We start from the raw sequence: 14,865 nt of genomic DNA on the forward strand, positions 1-14,865 counted from the left end.
TTCCCACTATGTTGCGCAGAAAGATAGTGGAGCAATATCAGAAAGGTGTTACCCAGCGAAAAATTGCAAAGACTTTGCATCTATCATCATCAACTGTGCATAACATCATCCGAAGATTCAGAGAATCTGGAACAATCTCTGTGCGCAAGGGTCAAGGCCGTAAAACCATACTGGATGCCCGTGATCTCCGGGCCCTTAAACGACACTGCACCACAAACAGGAATGCTACTGTAAAGGAAATCACAGAATGGGCTCAGGAATACTTCCAGAAACCATTGTCAGTGAACACAATCCACCGTGCCATCCGCCGTTGCCAGCTGAAACTCTACAGTGCAAAGAAGAAGCCATTTCTAAGCAAGATCCACAAGCTCAGGCGTTTTCACTGGGCCAGGGATCATTTAAAATGGAGTGTGGCAAAATGGAAGACTGTTCTGTGGTCAGACGAGTCACGATTCAAAGTTCTTTTTGGAAATCTGGGACGCCATGTCATCCGGACCAAAGAGGACAAAGACAACCCAAGTTGTTACCAACGCTCAGTTCAGAAGCCTGCATCTCTGATGGTATGGGGTTGCATGAGTGCATGTGGCATGGGCAGCTTGCATGTCTGGAAAGGCACCATCAATGCAGAAAAATATATTCAGGTTCTAGAACAACATATGCTCCCATCCAGACGTCATCTCTTTCAGGGAAGACCCTGCATTTTTCAACAAGATAATGCCAGACCACATTCTGCATCAATCACAACATCATGGCTGCGTAGGAGAAGGATCCGGGTACTGAAATGGCCAGTCTGCAGTCCAGATCTTTTACCTATAGAGAACATTTGGCGCATCATAAAGAGGAAGGTGCAACAAAGAAGGCCCAAAGACAATTGAACAGTTAGAGGTCTGTATTAGACAAGAATGGGAGAGCATTCCTATTTCTAAACTTGAGAAACTGGTCTCCTCGGTCCCCAGACGTCTGTTGAGTGTTGTAAGAAGAAGGGGAGATGCCACACAGTGGTGAAAATGGCCTTGTCCCAACTTTTTGGGGATTTGTTGACACCATGAAATTCTGATTCAACATATTTTTCCCTTAAAATGGTACATTTTCTCAGTTTAAACTTTTGTTCCGTGATTTATGTTCTATTCTGAATAAAATATTAGAAGTTGACACCTCCACATCATTGCATTCAGTTTTTATTCACGATTTGTATAGTGTCCCAACTTTTTTGGAATCCGGTTTGTGCAAGTCTTGCCCAACCTGCCAGATAACCAGCCCCCAGCCACATTTTTGTAGTCACCTGGTCCCTTTCCCGATTATTGAGGTTCCATTCGAGCGGATCGCTATGGATCTCATAGGCCCAGTACCGAAGTCAGCTAGAGGGCACCAGCACATCCTGGTCATCCTCAACTACGCCACCCGGTAACCGGAGGCGGTGACACTGCATCATACGTCAGCCAAACTCATAGCTAAAGAGTTAATAGAGATGTTTTCTCGAGTGGGTATGCCTAAGCAAGTTCTAACTGACCAAGAGACCCCGTTTATGTCCAAGGTCATGAGGGAACTCTGTAAGTTGCTCCACATAAAACAATTACGGACATCCGTGTATCATCCGCAAACGGATGGCCTGGTAGAGAGGTTTAACCAGACGTTAAAAAATATGTTGAAAAGAGTGGTGTCTAAGGATGGGAGCTTCTGGGACCTTCTTCTGCTCTATCTCATGTTTGTAGTGCGAGAAGTGTCCCAGGTCTCTACCGGGTTCTCGCCCTTCGAACTGCTATACTGCAGACAACCTCGCGGTTTGTTGAACGTCGCCAAAGAGGCGTGGGAACAACCACCGCACAAAAGTGTTGTTGAGTACATCAACCAGATGCAGGGACGGATAGAAACAGTGTTACCTCTGGTTAGGGAGCATATGGAGGCAGCGCAGCGAGCCCAGAGTAGGGTCTATAATCAGCAGGCTCGTGTCCAAATCTTTAACCTGGGTGATCGGGTGTTGGTTCTGGTACAGACTGTAGACAGTAAGTTCCTAGCTAGGTGGCAGGGGGCCTACAAGATACTTGAGAAAACTGGAGAGGTATATTACAAAGTACACAAGCCAGGGAGGCGAAAGCTGCAGCAGGTGTACCATGTGAATCTGGAAGCCATGGAAGGAAAGGGAAACCCACGACCAGGGTTCCTAGGGGAAGCGGTTTCGGCCCCTCGGTCTGAAGCAGGGGAAGCGGCTGCCACAGTGAAAATTGCTGACAGCCTCTCCTCTAAACAGACCAAGTACCTGGGGTATGTAACCTAAGGTGAACAAAATTGAGGCAATTAGGAATTGGCCCGGACCTGTCACTACTCGGCAAGTAAAGAAGTTCCTAGGTATGGTGGGGTACTATATGAGGTTTGTCCCCAATTTTGCTATAGTCGCTGCACCATTAACAGGCCTTTTGAAGGGATGCAAGTCAGTGACTGTCCACTGGAATGAGCAGGCGGAAAAGGCTTTCTCCGCTTTGAAGTCGGCCTTGTGTGGGTCCCCGGTTTTAGCGACGCCCGACTTCAAAGAGGAGTTTATAGTACAGACTGATGCCTCCGAAGTAGGCCTTGGTGCTGTACTGTCTCAGGAAGTCAACGGTGAGGAGCATCCCATTGTCTTCCTCAGCTGGAATCTCACCCCAGCTGAGACTAGGTACAGTATAGTGGAGAGAGAGTTCCTGGCCATCTTTTGGGGAGAAAGTTCCGTCTGGTGACTGACCATTCCCCTCTCAAGTGGATGAGCCAGGCCAAAGAGAGGAATGCTCAGGTCACCAGATGGTTTTTAGCTTTGCAAAACTTTAAGTTTTGTGTAACACAGGGCAGGCAGGTTACAGGGAAACGCAGATGCCTGTCCCGGGTCCACTGTCTGGCAAGTGTTCACCCCCTCAGGGTTGAACAAAGGGGGGAGGTATGTAAGAAGGAACAAGGGGCAGTCATTGACGAAGATACTGAAGTGTCAGTTTTGCAGTTGCTAGTATGGCTGTAAAGCCGATCCGGGCCGGTTCTTATTGGGAGTAGCCAAAGAGCAGGGTGGGTGGCTGTTCCCCACGGTTCCAGGCCGGGTTTTGGCTGGGATACAAAAAACAAGCCAGCACATTCAGCTGGGGCGGATTATCCTCCATGACAGAGAAGCTGTGGAGTCTGCGTCTTGGGACACTGAGGCCATCTATTTGTGAGAGCCGCATGCTTGGGAAACAGGCCTCTAAAGCCTGCTGTGGACTGCAGGTGGAAATCTGCTGACCAGGTGAAGGCTTTTTGAACTGTGGACTTTGTGTTGTGTGAATAGGCACCAAAACTGAACACCGTTACTTTTGGCTTGTTTTTCCTATGTGTGAATAAACACTGAACTTTGCTTTACAACCTTGTTTTTGCCTCTGTACTGCGTTTGCTTACCCTGCCTACCAGAGCGAATCCCCACAAAGTTTACAAAGAAATATCTAAACAAGCCTGATGCATTTTGGAAACAAGTCCTGTGGACTGATGAAGTTAAATAGAACTCTTTGGCCACAATGAACTAAGGTATGTTTGTAGAAAAAAGGACACAGAATTTCATGAAAAGAACACCTCTCCAATCATTAAACATGGTGTTGGATCAATCATGCTTTGGGGTTGTGTTGCTGCCAATAGCATGGGGAACATTTTATGGGTGGAGGGAGGAATGGATTCAATAAAATTCCAGGAAGTGACTCAATAGAGGTCTTGGGAAGCCCAATGACTTAGTTGCCTCACTTCATACAGCAATCCACCTCAACAGATCAGCACCAGGCCCCTAGAGATATGAGGCAGACGGGGTGCGCATTCACCAGTGTAGAAGCACTTTACCAGTGCCCTCCAGCAGCTGCTCTGGATCTATTGCAGACTCCTAGGATCTTAGGCGAAGCCTCTGGTCATCCAAGGGCCCATGGTGTGGCAGATAGTATGGAGGACACTATGTTGAAGTTTCGGGATCTATAAGTGCAGGGCAGCATAATGGCAGCGAACGGCACATAGGCTGGAGTAAGCTACGCGGTGTCAGGTACAGCGAGAACCCCCAGGGAAACCAGTAAACAGTCCAAAGGTGACTATTATCAATAAGACAACAGGAGCAGTGAGAAGGCATGTCCACTGCCCTGCTTATCCAGGCTCTTCCCCCTTCCCCAGTGCGGTGTCATTTTTGTGATTATTTTGTCAATTTTTTTTTTTTACCTTTATTTAGGGTACATTCATATGACCGTATTTATGGGTCCGCATCGCTGAACGGGTGTGGACCCATTCATTTTAATGGTGCTGAAAAAGATGCAGACAATACACTGTATGCTGTCCGCATCCAAACTTCCGTTCCACAAAAAACGATAGAGCATGTCCTATTCTTGTCCACAATTGCGAACAGAGAAGAGGCATTTCTATCATAGGGCTGGCGGTGTGCATTCTGCAAATGCTCTAAGGGCAGAGCACATCACTCCCTGGGCTCCGTGGGTTAGGTCAGGTGACCTCACTGACCAACCGTTGCTCTCCTGCAGGTACTAAAGTGGCTCAGCCCCTTCCCAGATGCCTCAGTGTCAAGGTCATTGAGTTTGCTGGTTCCTGATACTCTTGTGTGCACCCGATTCATACTTTGTTCCTGGACTCTGCTTATCGTCTGATCCCTGCCTGCTTGCTTTGACTCTCCTGTTGCTGACCTGGATTGCCTGACCTGTACCAGTGCCGCCTACCCTGACCTATATCCTGTCTGACCACATCTCTGTCTTACCCTTTGGTCCTGCACCATTGTTCCTGGTAACGTCTCTGCCCGCCTGACTACGCTTGTACTTTTGGTACCTACTCAGGTATCTCCTGGTCTGCCCGGACCAGCTGCCACTGACTCAGGGATTGCTCTGGAGTAGCCCCTGGCAACTACCCTAACGGCTCAAGTCTATCCTCACCACCAGAGGCTCTAGTGAAAACTAGGTAGTTGCTTAGACACGCCCCTCCAGAGTATAGCAAGTCAGTGGCACATTGGGTTCACACCCGCTGATCCGTGACAGTACCCCGCTGGTCATCCCAAGCCTGTCGTCCAGGAACTGTTATGTGAAGTAACAGTTCCGTGAAGTAGAGCGCCAGAGCGAACGTCAGGATATCCTAATGCAGTTCCTGCAAAATGTGGCTGCCTGTCTGGATGCCGTCTCGTCTCCATCTACTGCAGGGTTGCCAGGCACTGCTACTCCTGCAGTTCCCACACCAGTAAGTCCAGACTTGTGTACCGCTGGTGTGCAACTCCCTCTGCCTTCACGCTACGGTGGAGATCCATTCCTGAATCAGTGTTTGATCCACTTTAAGTTGCATGGGCAGAGGTTTCCCACTGAGCAATTCAAGGTTGCCTTCATAGTGTCCTTGCTGTCTGACGAGGCCCTTGCCTGTTCAAATCCTATTTGGGAAAATGGAGGTCCTGAGACTACCAATCAGCAGTCTTTTCTGGCTACCTTCCGGCTGGTCTTTAAAGAGCCTGGCCGCACGTCCTTTGCTGCCTCAGCTCTGCTACGTCTATGGCAGGGTTCCTCATTTGTGGGTCAGTACACCATCCAGTTTCATACCCTGGCTGTCGAACATGCATGGAACAATGAGGCTCAGCTGGCAGTGTTCTGGGAGGGCCTTGCTGACCGGATTAAGGATGAACTAGCTGGTCGCCACCGTCCGTCTACTCTGAATGTTCTGATCACCTTGGCTACAAGGATAGATATGCGCTTCAAGGAGCGTGCTAAGGAGGTCGGGTGCACCAGAAGGCCACCTCGGTCTGCTCCATCCTTCCAGAGGCCGCTCCTTCCTCTAGTGTCCACCCCACCTTAAGAGGCCATGCAAGTAAAGCGCCTTCGATTGTCTGACCAGGAACATTTACGCCGCCAAGCAGAGAACCTGTGTTTGTATTGTAGTGGCAAGGCCCACTTCATGCACAATTGTTCCCAGAAGCCAGGAAATGCCAATGTCTAGGATCTGTTGCAGAGGTGGTCCTAGACAAAGAGAAGTTCTCTCCGAAACTTTTTGTTCCGGTGGCTCTCTCGCACAAGGGAGTCACGCTGTCTGTGCCTGCATTCCTGAACTCTGGGTCGGCCGGTAATTTGATTCAGCAAGCTCTGGTTCATCAGTTCCAGCTTCATACCATCTATCTCGAAAGGCCTCTGTCTGTGGCCTCAGTTAATGGACTGCCACTCCCTGAGCCAGTGCTCTCCGTGACTGTGCCTCTCAAGCTTCAAATTGGGGTTCTGAGATTATCTCCTTCTACGTGCTGCCAGCGTCCGTGAATCCGGTTATCCTTGATCTTCACTGGCTGGGTCAGCACTCCCCAGTTCTGGACTGGAATTTTGGCCAAATTCTACGTTGGGGATCATCCTGTCATTCCACCTGCCTATCAGAGGTCCGACCTGCTTCCTTGCCTACTGTACCAGTAGATCTGCCTGAACTCATGCAGCAGTACGCCAGTTTTCCAGATGTTTTCAGCAGGAAAGAGGCGGAGACCCTGCCTCCGTATGATTGTCCAATTGATCTTCTGCCTGGTGCCACTCCTCCTCGGGGTCGAGTCCATCTCCTCTCACTTTCCGAGACCCAAGCGATGTCTGAGTACATTAAAGAAAATCTCGAGAGTGGTTTATCTGGAAATCTACTTCACCAGCCGATGCCGGGTTCTTCTTTTTGCAAAAGAAAAGATGGATCCTTACGGCTCTGTATCAACTATCAAGGTCTGAATAAGGTCACAATCAAGAATCAATAAGGTCTTTACTAAATTCCACCTGCACGACGCATATAATCTTATCCGCATTCGAAAGGGCGATGAGTGGAAGACTGCTGTTAACACTGCTGTTAACACTCGCCATGCCCTTTGGTCTGTGCAGTGCTCCTGCGGTATTCCAGGAGTTGGTGAACGACATCTTCCAGGATCTAATTTATATCTGCGTAATAGTGTATCTGGACGATATACTGATCTATTCCCCGGATTTAACCACTCACAGGAAGCATGTACGTTAAGTATTACAGTGGTTAATAGAAAATCGACTTTATGCCAAACTCGAGAAATGCCTTTTCGAAAAATCTACTGTACTGTTTCTCAGATACGTCATATCGGATGCCGAGTTGCAGGTAGATCCTGAAAAAAGTTAAAGGCAGTAATGGACTGGCCCCACAGGGTCTTCGGGCTATATAGCGCTTCCTGGTATTTGCTCATTTCTATAGGCAATTTATCCCAAATTTTTCATTGATCTCCGCTCTTACTAGGAAAGGGGTGAATGCCAAGGACTGGACTCCAGAGGCAGAGGCCGCCTTTGTCCAATTAAAGAAGTCCTTTGCTTCCCGATGTCTCCCACCAATTCTTTCTAGAAGTGGATACCTCCTCCATAGGAGCCAATGCTGTTCTACTACAGAAAGGTTCCAAGGGCAAGATGTTTACCTGTGGGTTCTCCTCCAAACTCTTCTCACTCTTCTCACCAGCTGAGAGGAATTATTGTATAGGAGACAGAGAACTTCTAGCCATAAAACTTGACTTGGAGGAGTGGCGTTATCTGTTGGAGGGGGCCCAGAATTTGGTGATAATATTCACGGACACAAGACCCCACATATCTGCAGACAGACCAGTGTCTGAACTCTCTCCAAGTCAGGTGGGGTCTTTTCTTCTCTCGTTTTAGTTTCGCCCGGCTGAGAAAAACATCAAGGCGGATACTCTGTCTAGGTCATTTGACTTTGCAGAGCAGCAGGAAGATCCCCAATACATTGTAGATCCTGCTCGCTTGATCACAGTGCCTCCTGTGCTGGTAATAGATATTCCTCCCGGGAGGACATTTGTGCATTCTGCCAAAAGAAAACGTATCCCAACGTGGGGGCACAACTCCAAACTGGCCAGTCACCCAGGTATTCGCAAGACCACAGAACTGGTTTCTCGCCACTACTGGTGGCCCACATTGTCCAAGGATGTGCGTGATTATGTCTCTGCCTGCACAGTCTGTGCTCAAAATAAAATCTCCAGGAGCAAACCGCCTGGTCTGTTGTTATCGCTGCCTGATCCTGATGCTCCATGGCAACACATTGCCATGGACTTTATTACAGATTTTCCCTGTTCGGCCGGATGTACCGTGATTTGGGTGGTCGTGGACCGCTTCTCCAAAATGGGGCACTTCGTTCCTTTGACTGGATTGCCCTCGGTTGCTGAACTTGCTGAACTGTTTGTGAAACATATATTTTGTCTGCATGGTTTACCTGGGCATATTGTTTCTGATCGGGGAGTCCAGTTTACCTCCAAGCTCTGGAGAGCTCTTTGCCGACTGCTGGAAATTGACCTGGACTTCTCCTTCGGTTATCACCCCCTAAACCAACGGGCAAATCAGATATTGGAGAATTACCTTCGGCATTTTGTTTCAGCTCAACACGACAAATGGGTACAATTGTTACCTTGGGCAGAGTTCTCCTACAATAGACATACTAGTGAGTCCACTGGGTCATCTCCTTTCTCTGTCATTTTTGGACAGCATCCTCGTACTCCTCTTCCTGTTCCTATATCTTCTGGAGTACCAGCGGTGGATTCCTCTTTTAGGGATTTTTTTTAAAGATCTGGTAGGATACCAAGATTTGCATTGATAAAGCGGTGACCCGCATGAAGACGAATGTAGACAGGAATAGAAGAAAACCGCCTCAGTTCTTGCCGGGAGATAAGGTATGGCTCTCCTACAGAAACATCTGTTTAAGGGTTCCTAGTTTCAAGTTTGCCCCTAGGTTCCTGGGACCCTTCGTAGTTTTGAGGGAGATAAAACGGCTACCTTTCTCTCTTCGTGTCCCCCAATGCCTTCCATGTATCTTTACTCAAACCAGTAGTCATTAACCGCTTCTCAACAGCTCCGTCTACGGCAACTCAGGAAAAGGGGGCGTAAGAGGGGTACTGTAACAGCGGCTGCTGTACGCCGTTGTTCCCCCGCCTATTGCCGCGGTCCTGGGCGGTACTCTCCTGCAGGTACTAAAGTGGCTAAGCCCCTTCCCAGATGTCTCAGTGTTCAGATCCTTGAGTTTTCTGGTTCCTGATACTCTCGTATGCTCCCGATTCATACTTCGTTCCTGGACTCTGCTTATTGTCTGATCCCTGCCTGCTTGCTTTGACTTTCTTGTTGCCGACCTGGATTGCCTGACTTGTACCTGTGCTGCCTGCCCTGACCTATTGTCACGGCTGTGTCTCGATCCTGGTGTAGTTTGCCGTGACACGTCTCCCGTGCGTGCAGTTGCCTGGGGCAATGTGTTGTTTCTGAGTGTGTGTGCACTGCTCCTGTTTCCTGGCCTCTCCCCAGTCTGGTGGTTATGGGGTTAAGGCGTGGATCTCGGCATTGTCAAACTAGGGGGCCCTCACACTGGAAAGATGGAATATCCAGGAAAGGAGCAAGGCTCCAGCACCAACCAAGGCTGGAACACAACTGACCTCAAGCTCAGAGCAACACGATAAGTAGAGCCATGAGAACACACCCACACCTTAACCCCATAACCACTAGACTGGGGAGAGGCCAGGAAACAGGATCAGTGCACACACACGCAGAAACACATTGCCCCAGGCAACTGCATGCACGGCAGACCGAGACATCGCCGTGACACCTATTGCCTGTCTGACCAAGTCTCTGCCTTTTCCTTTGGTCCTGCACCGTTGCTCCTGGTAACATCTCTGCCCACCTGACTACGCTTGTACTTCTGGTATCTACTCAGGTATCTCCTGGTCCGCCCAGACCAGCTGCCACTGACTTGGGGATTGCTCTGGAGCAGCCCCTGGCAACTACCCTAACGGCTCAAGTCTATCCTCACCACCAGAGGCTCTAGTGAAAACCAGGTAGTTGCTTAGGCATGCCCCTCCAGAGTATAGCCAGTCAGTGGCACCGTGGGTTCACACCCGCTGATCCGTGACAAACAGGTCACATGACAGAATTAATTGAATTATTCATCGTTTATTAATATTTTATATTATTTACATTTTAATTATTTTTCCCTATAATAAAAAGCACCTATATAATATAGGACTTCTATCACATGAAAATATCCAGTGGAATTTTTCATATCCACTCCCCCACTCTCATCCGCTTTGCTGTATCAACATTAGGTTACTTTGCATACTTTGTATCCTGTTAGGCCATGTTCACATCTCCGGTGAATTTTCCGACATCCTGTTCCGGCAGAGAACAGCCTGCTGGCATTCACTGGATTTAGCATTGCCGAATTTAACAGATCACCGCCAGATCCCTTTTGACGATAATGGGGTCTGACCGTTTTTGACATAAATGCCGGGTTTTGGCTGGACAAATACTACTGCATACGTTTTTTAATCGGGCCAACAGCTGGCATTTATGCTGGATCATCTCTAAGAGATTTGAACGCAGCCTTAGTATAAACATAATTACAAAACTTAAGGTAACATCTAACATGGCAAGTTCCCATGATACTGACATCTAAATGGGCAAATAGTACACCTATTAAAGGGAGTCTTTCACCTAATCTGAGCGTTTTAGACCGCTCAGATCAGGTTATAGGCTCTTTAAACCGCGCCAGTTCCCAGTCCGCCGTCCTCTGGTGCCGCTCGTGACGTCCGCCGGCTGGAGGTGTGTTTTTCTGGGCACATCGCCCAGTAACGCCGCCTCTGGGCACCTTCAGAAGATCATATGCATAAGTTTAAAAAGTGTTATTTTCATTATCTGGACAAGGGACACAGACGAGAAAGGTACGATTGTAATGAGGGTCAAAGAGTCTATAACCTGATCTGAGCGGTCTAAAACGCTCAGATTAGGTGAAAGACTCCCTTTAAAACATAAATTAGGATCATGGCATTTAGGAACAGGGGAGACTTCTCCTCCTAATATCAGCTCTCCAATTACTATAATTTTACAACTGAAAAGCAAAAGGGTAACCATGTTTTGAACTTCTGACTTTCAGGATCCATATCTCACCATCCACTACAGCTTAGAACATGAGACTACCATCATTTTATAGACAATCATCTTGACTATATCATACATAAATTGGACTTGCAACTATTTAGCTTATGATTAGTTATGCAAATTCTTGTCATGTAACTGCATTGTTACTATTTTGCCCCTAAAATTCTAAATTTTCATCATTTATTATTTTGTTAGTATCTTGTAAATCCACCTTTGGCTTTCAACATTGCCTGAATCTGTCTGGACATGCTCTTAATCAGATTCAAGCATGTGTCGACTGAAATCTATTACAAGGTCTCTTCTACAAGTTCCCAATGTTGGTGCATATTGGTCGACTCACTTGGGTACAAATACAGTTTTTTCTTCAACTCTACCCACAAGTGTTCAATTGGAATGAAGTCTGGGGACTATGGGGCCAATACAGCACCTCTGCTTCATGGTCATTGAACCTTTTCTTCGCCAATCTCAACGTATGCTTCGGGTCGTTGTCCTGCTGGAACACTATGTCATCCTTTTCATACCCATGGTTCTCGAATGCACAAAGTAACTTGCTCACATATAGCTCACCATTGAGACCATCGATCCTGGTCAAGTATCCAACGCCTTTGGCTGTGAAACAACCCTAATATCAATAGGCTTCACCCACCGAACTTGACAGTTCCTTCAATTTCTCAATCCATTAGCCCCTTTTTCCCTTGTTTCTCCCAGACCCATTTGCACCCCTCAGAGCCCAGTCTATTGACTTTCATCTCAGTGCTCCAAATCACCCGTTTCCAATCTTCTACTGTCCACTGTTCGGACTTTATTTCAAACTCGAGCTAAAGCTTCTTATGAGGATATCGAAGTCGGGGCTTCTTCGCCTTTTTTCAGGCCACCATTCCAGACTTGTATAATGGGTTTCGCATGGAAGTCTGTAATCTCACTATTACGAAGCATACAAGCCACCTCCACTGCTGTGTTTGTTGTGCCAGAACTGATAGACCTTGTTATAAGCCAAAATGTTTACGCCGATGTTTTGCGTGGACGTCCACCTCTTGACTTTGGAATGGATAGACGGACTTCATTTTGTATTTTTCCAACTTTCATGGCACTCACATAATGCAGTTTGGCAATTTTCTTGGCCAAGATACCGCAACCGATGAGCTGGATGATGCTGTTTCTCTTTTCTTGTGAAATCTTCTTCATGGCTGCTCCTCAATTTGAACCAGTGACCTTTTGCTTGGGAATCAACCTAATAAACACACTAAACTATTAGGGAATGTGAGAACAGGTTGTAATTGGTAGTATACATGAAGAAAAAGATTGTTCCACCACCAGGAGCAAAACCGTAACAAAGCAGTTACATGACAAGAATCTGTATAACTAATCATACGCTAAATAGTTGCAAGTCCAATTTATGTATGAGATAGCCAAGATCATGGGCATAGGGATTACCATAGCAGCCATAGCAATGGCTATGGGGCCCTACGCCACTGGGGGTCTGGGCTGCCGGCTGAGGATTATATATATTTTTTAATTCATGTGGCGTAGCTACAGGGGTCGCTGGCCCCTCCAGGACAGACAGAGAAAGCACTATCTGCAGGGCCTGCAGGCTGTGGGCGGTGCGATAGGGTGCGGCCAGAGGCAGAGAGGCATACCTGCAATGAGGAGATGGAGTGGTCCCGCTCCCAGTCTGGGCAGCAGTCAAACTGGCCGGAGGTGGAGGATGCGGAGCGTACAGCGAAGCTGCGTGCTGCTGGGCCTGGCAGCGCTGCTGGAGTGTGGGCGCGCATACGTTTTAAGTGGCTGTGAGGTGAGGGCTGGCTGACTCTGGGACTGGTAAAACTTACTCTGGAGTCCTGGACCATTATATCTGGGGAGGAGGGGGGAGCAGCACCCTGGAGGTCTGGACCAGTACATTTAAGGAGAAGGGGGGAGCAGGACCCTGGAGGTCTGGACCAGTACATTTAAGGAGAAGGGGAGAGCAGGACCCTGGAGGTCTGGTCTGGACCATTCTATAGGGGAAAACAGGACACTGGAGGTCTGGACCATTATATCTGGGGAGGAGGGGGAGCAGGACCCTGGAGGTCTGGACCATTATATTTAAGGAGAAGGGGGGATCAGGACCCTGGAGGTCTAGATCATTATATTTAAGAAGGGGGGAGCAGGACCCTGGAGGTCTGGACCATTATATTTAAGGAGAAGGGGGGAGCAGGATCCTGGAGGTCTGGACCATTATATAGGGGGGGAACAGGACACTGGGAGGTCTGGACCATTCTATTTAGGGGGAAGCAGGACCCTGGAGGTCTGGACCATTATATAGGGAGGAGGGGGGGAGCAGGGCCCTGGAGGTCTGGACCAATTATATGTTGGGAGAAGGGGGGATCAGGACCCTGGAGGTCTGGACCATTATATTTAAGGAGAAGGGGGGAGCAGGATCCTGGAGGTCTGGACCATTATATTTAAGGAGAAGGGGGGAGCAGGATCCTGGAGGTCTGGACCATTATATAGGGGGGGGGGGGGGGGAACAGGACACTAGAGGTCTGGACCATTCTATTTAGGGGAAGCAGGACCCTGGAGTTCTGGATCATTATATAGGGAGGAGCAGGACCTTGGAGGTCTGGACCATTATATATTGGGAGTAGGGGGAAGCAGGATCCTGGAGGTCTGGACCATTATATATGGGGAGTAGGGGGAAGCAGGATCCTGGAGGTCTGGAACATTATATATGGGGAGTAGGGGGAAGCATGAACCTGGAGGTCTGGACCATTATATAGGCAGGAGGGGGGAGCAGGACACTTGATGTCTGGACCATTATATCTGGGGACTGGCGGTGGGAGATTTAGGGTGGGGGTGGGGAGTCTAGGAGGGGTGTGGGGATGTTGGGGTGGGAGGTCCTGGAAGGGTGTTTGAGTGGGAGCTCTGGAAGGGGTGGAGGTCTGAGAGGTATGTGGGGGTGGGAGATCCGGGAAGGGGGGCTCATAAAAAAATGTTGCTATGGGGCCCAGTCATTTCTAGCTACGCCCCTGGCCAAGATGATTGTCTATAAAATGATTGTAGTCTCACTTTCGAAGCTGTAGTGGATGGTAGGATATGGAGTCTGAAAGTCAAAAGTTAAAAACATTGTTACCCTTTTGCTCATCAGTGTATGTTGTGTTTGGGGAAATCTGGACAAATAAAAAAAAAACATTTCATTATGAAACCGGAGTACCCTTTGAAGAACAAAGGATCGGGTATGTTGAACCCTTCACCTCCAACCCCCTCCCCCCATACACACACACATCTTCTGCTGGGAGAGTCGAGATAGCCCCAGCCACATTAGATTATTTCTCACTCCTAATGTATATGGCCACCTCTAGTTCTGCCCTGGTTTCTGCTTCAGTTTGATTTGTGGGTAAATATGGATGTATTATTGGCATTTACATTCTACGGTAATTCTATTACAAGCAGAGAAAACAAAATACAAAAAGATGTTTAATTCTTTTCTATTCAATATTATCTTTATTTATTGGGCTTTTGAGTTACAAAATTCCACAAAAATAATTTTAACTATTATCTTATCTTCAAAACATCATTCACAAAAACTATATTTTTTAAAAACATAAGCATTTTTACTGGGCCACACCTGAACTGCACCTATGTTAAAAGTGGCAAATCCAGATGGAGCCTGGTAATTAGTGGCAACCAAGGTGCTGTACCTCAGGCTCAAACTGCACAGGTAAGAGCACCCCGAGGCTAATCTCAGACAAGCGAGTTCACTGCGAGAAACATGCTGCTTGTGTGAGCATAATTTGTCGTCCTTAAGGCCTCATGCACACAAGCGTTTTTTTTTAAGGTCCGCAAAAACGGGGTCCGTGATCCGTGACCATTTTTTAGTCCGTGGGTCTTCCTTGTTTTTTGGAGGATCCACGGACATGAAAAATGAAGTAAAGTAAAGTTTGCCATTGAAATGATAGGAAAAAACGGACACGATCACGGACGCGGATGA

Source organism: Bufo gargarizans, chromosome 3 (genome assembly GCF_014858855.1).
Source record: "Bufo gargarizans isolate SCDJY-AF-19 chromosome 3, ASM1485885v1, whole genome shotgun sequence".
Taxonomy (NCBI): domain Eukaryota; kingdom Metazoa; phylum Chordata; class Amphibia; order Anura; family Bufonidae; genus Bufo; species Bufo gargarizans.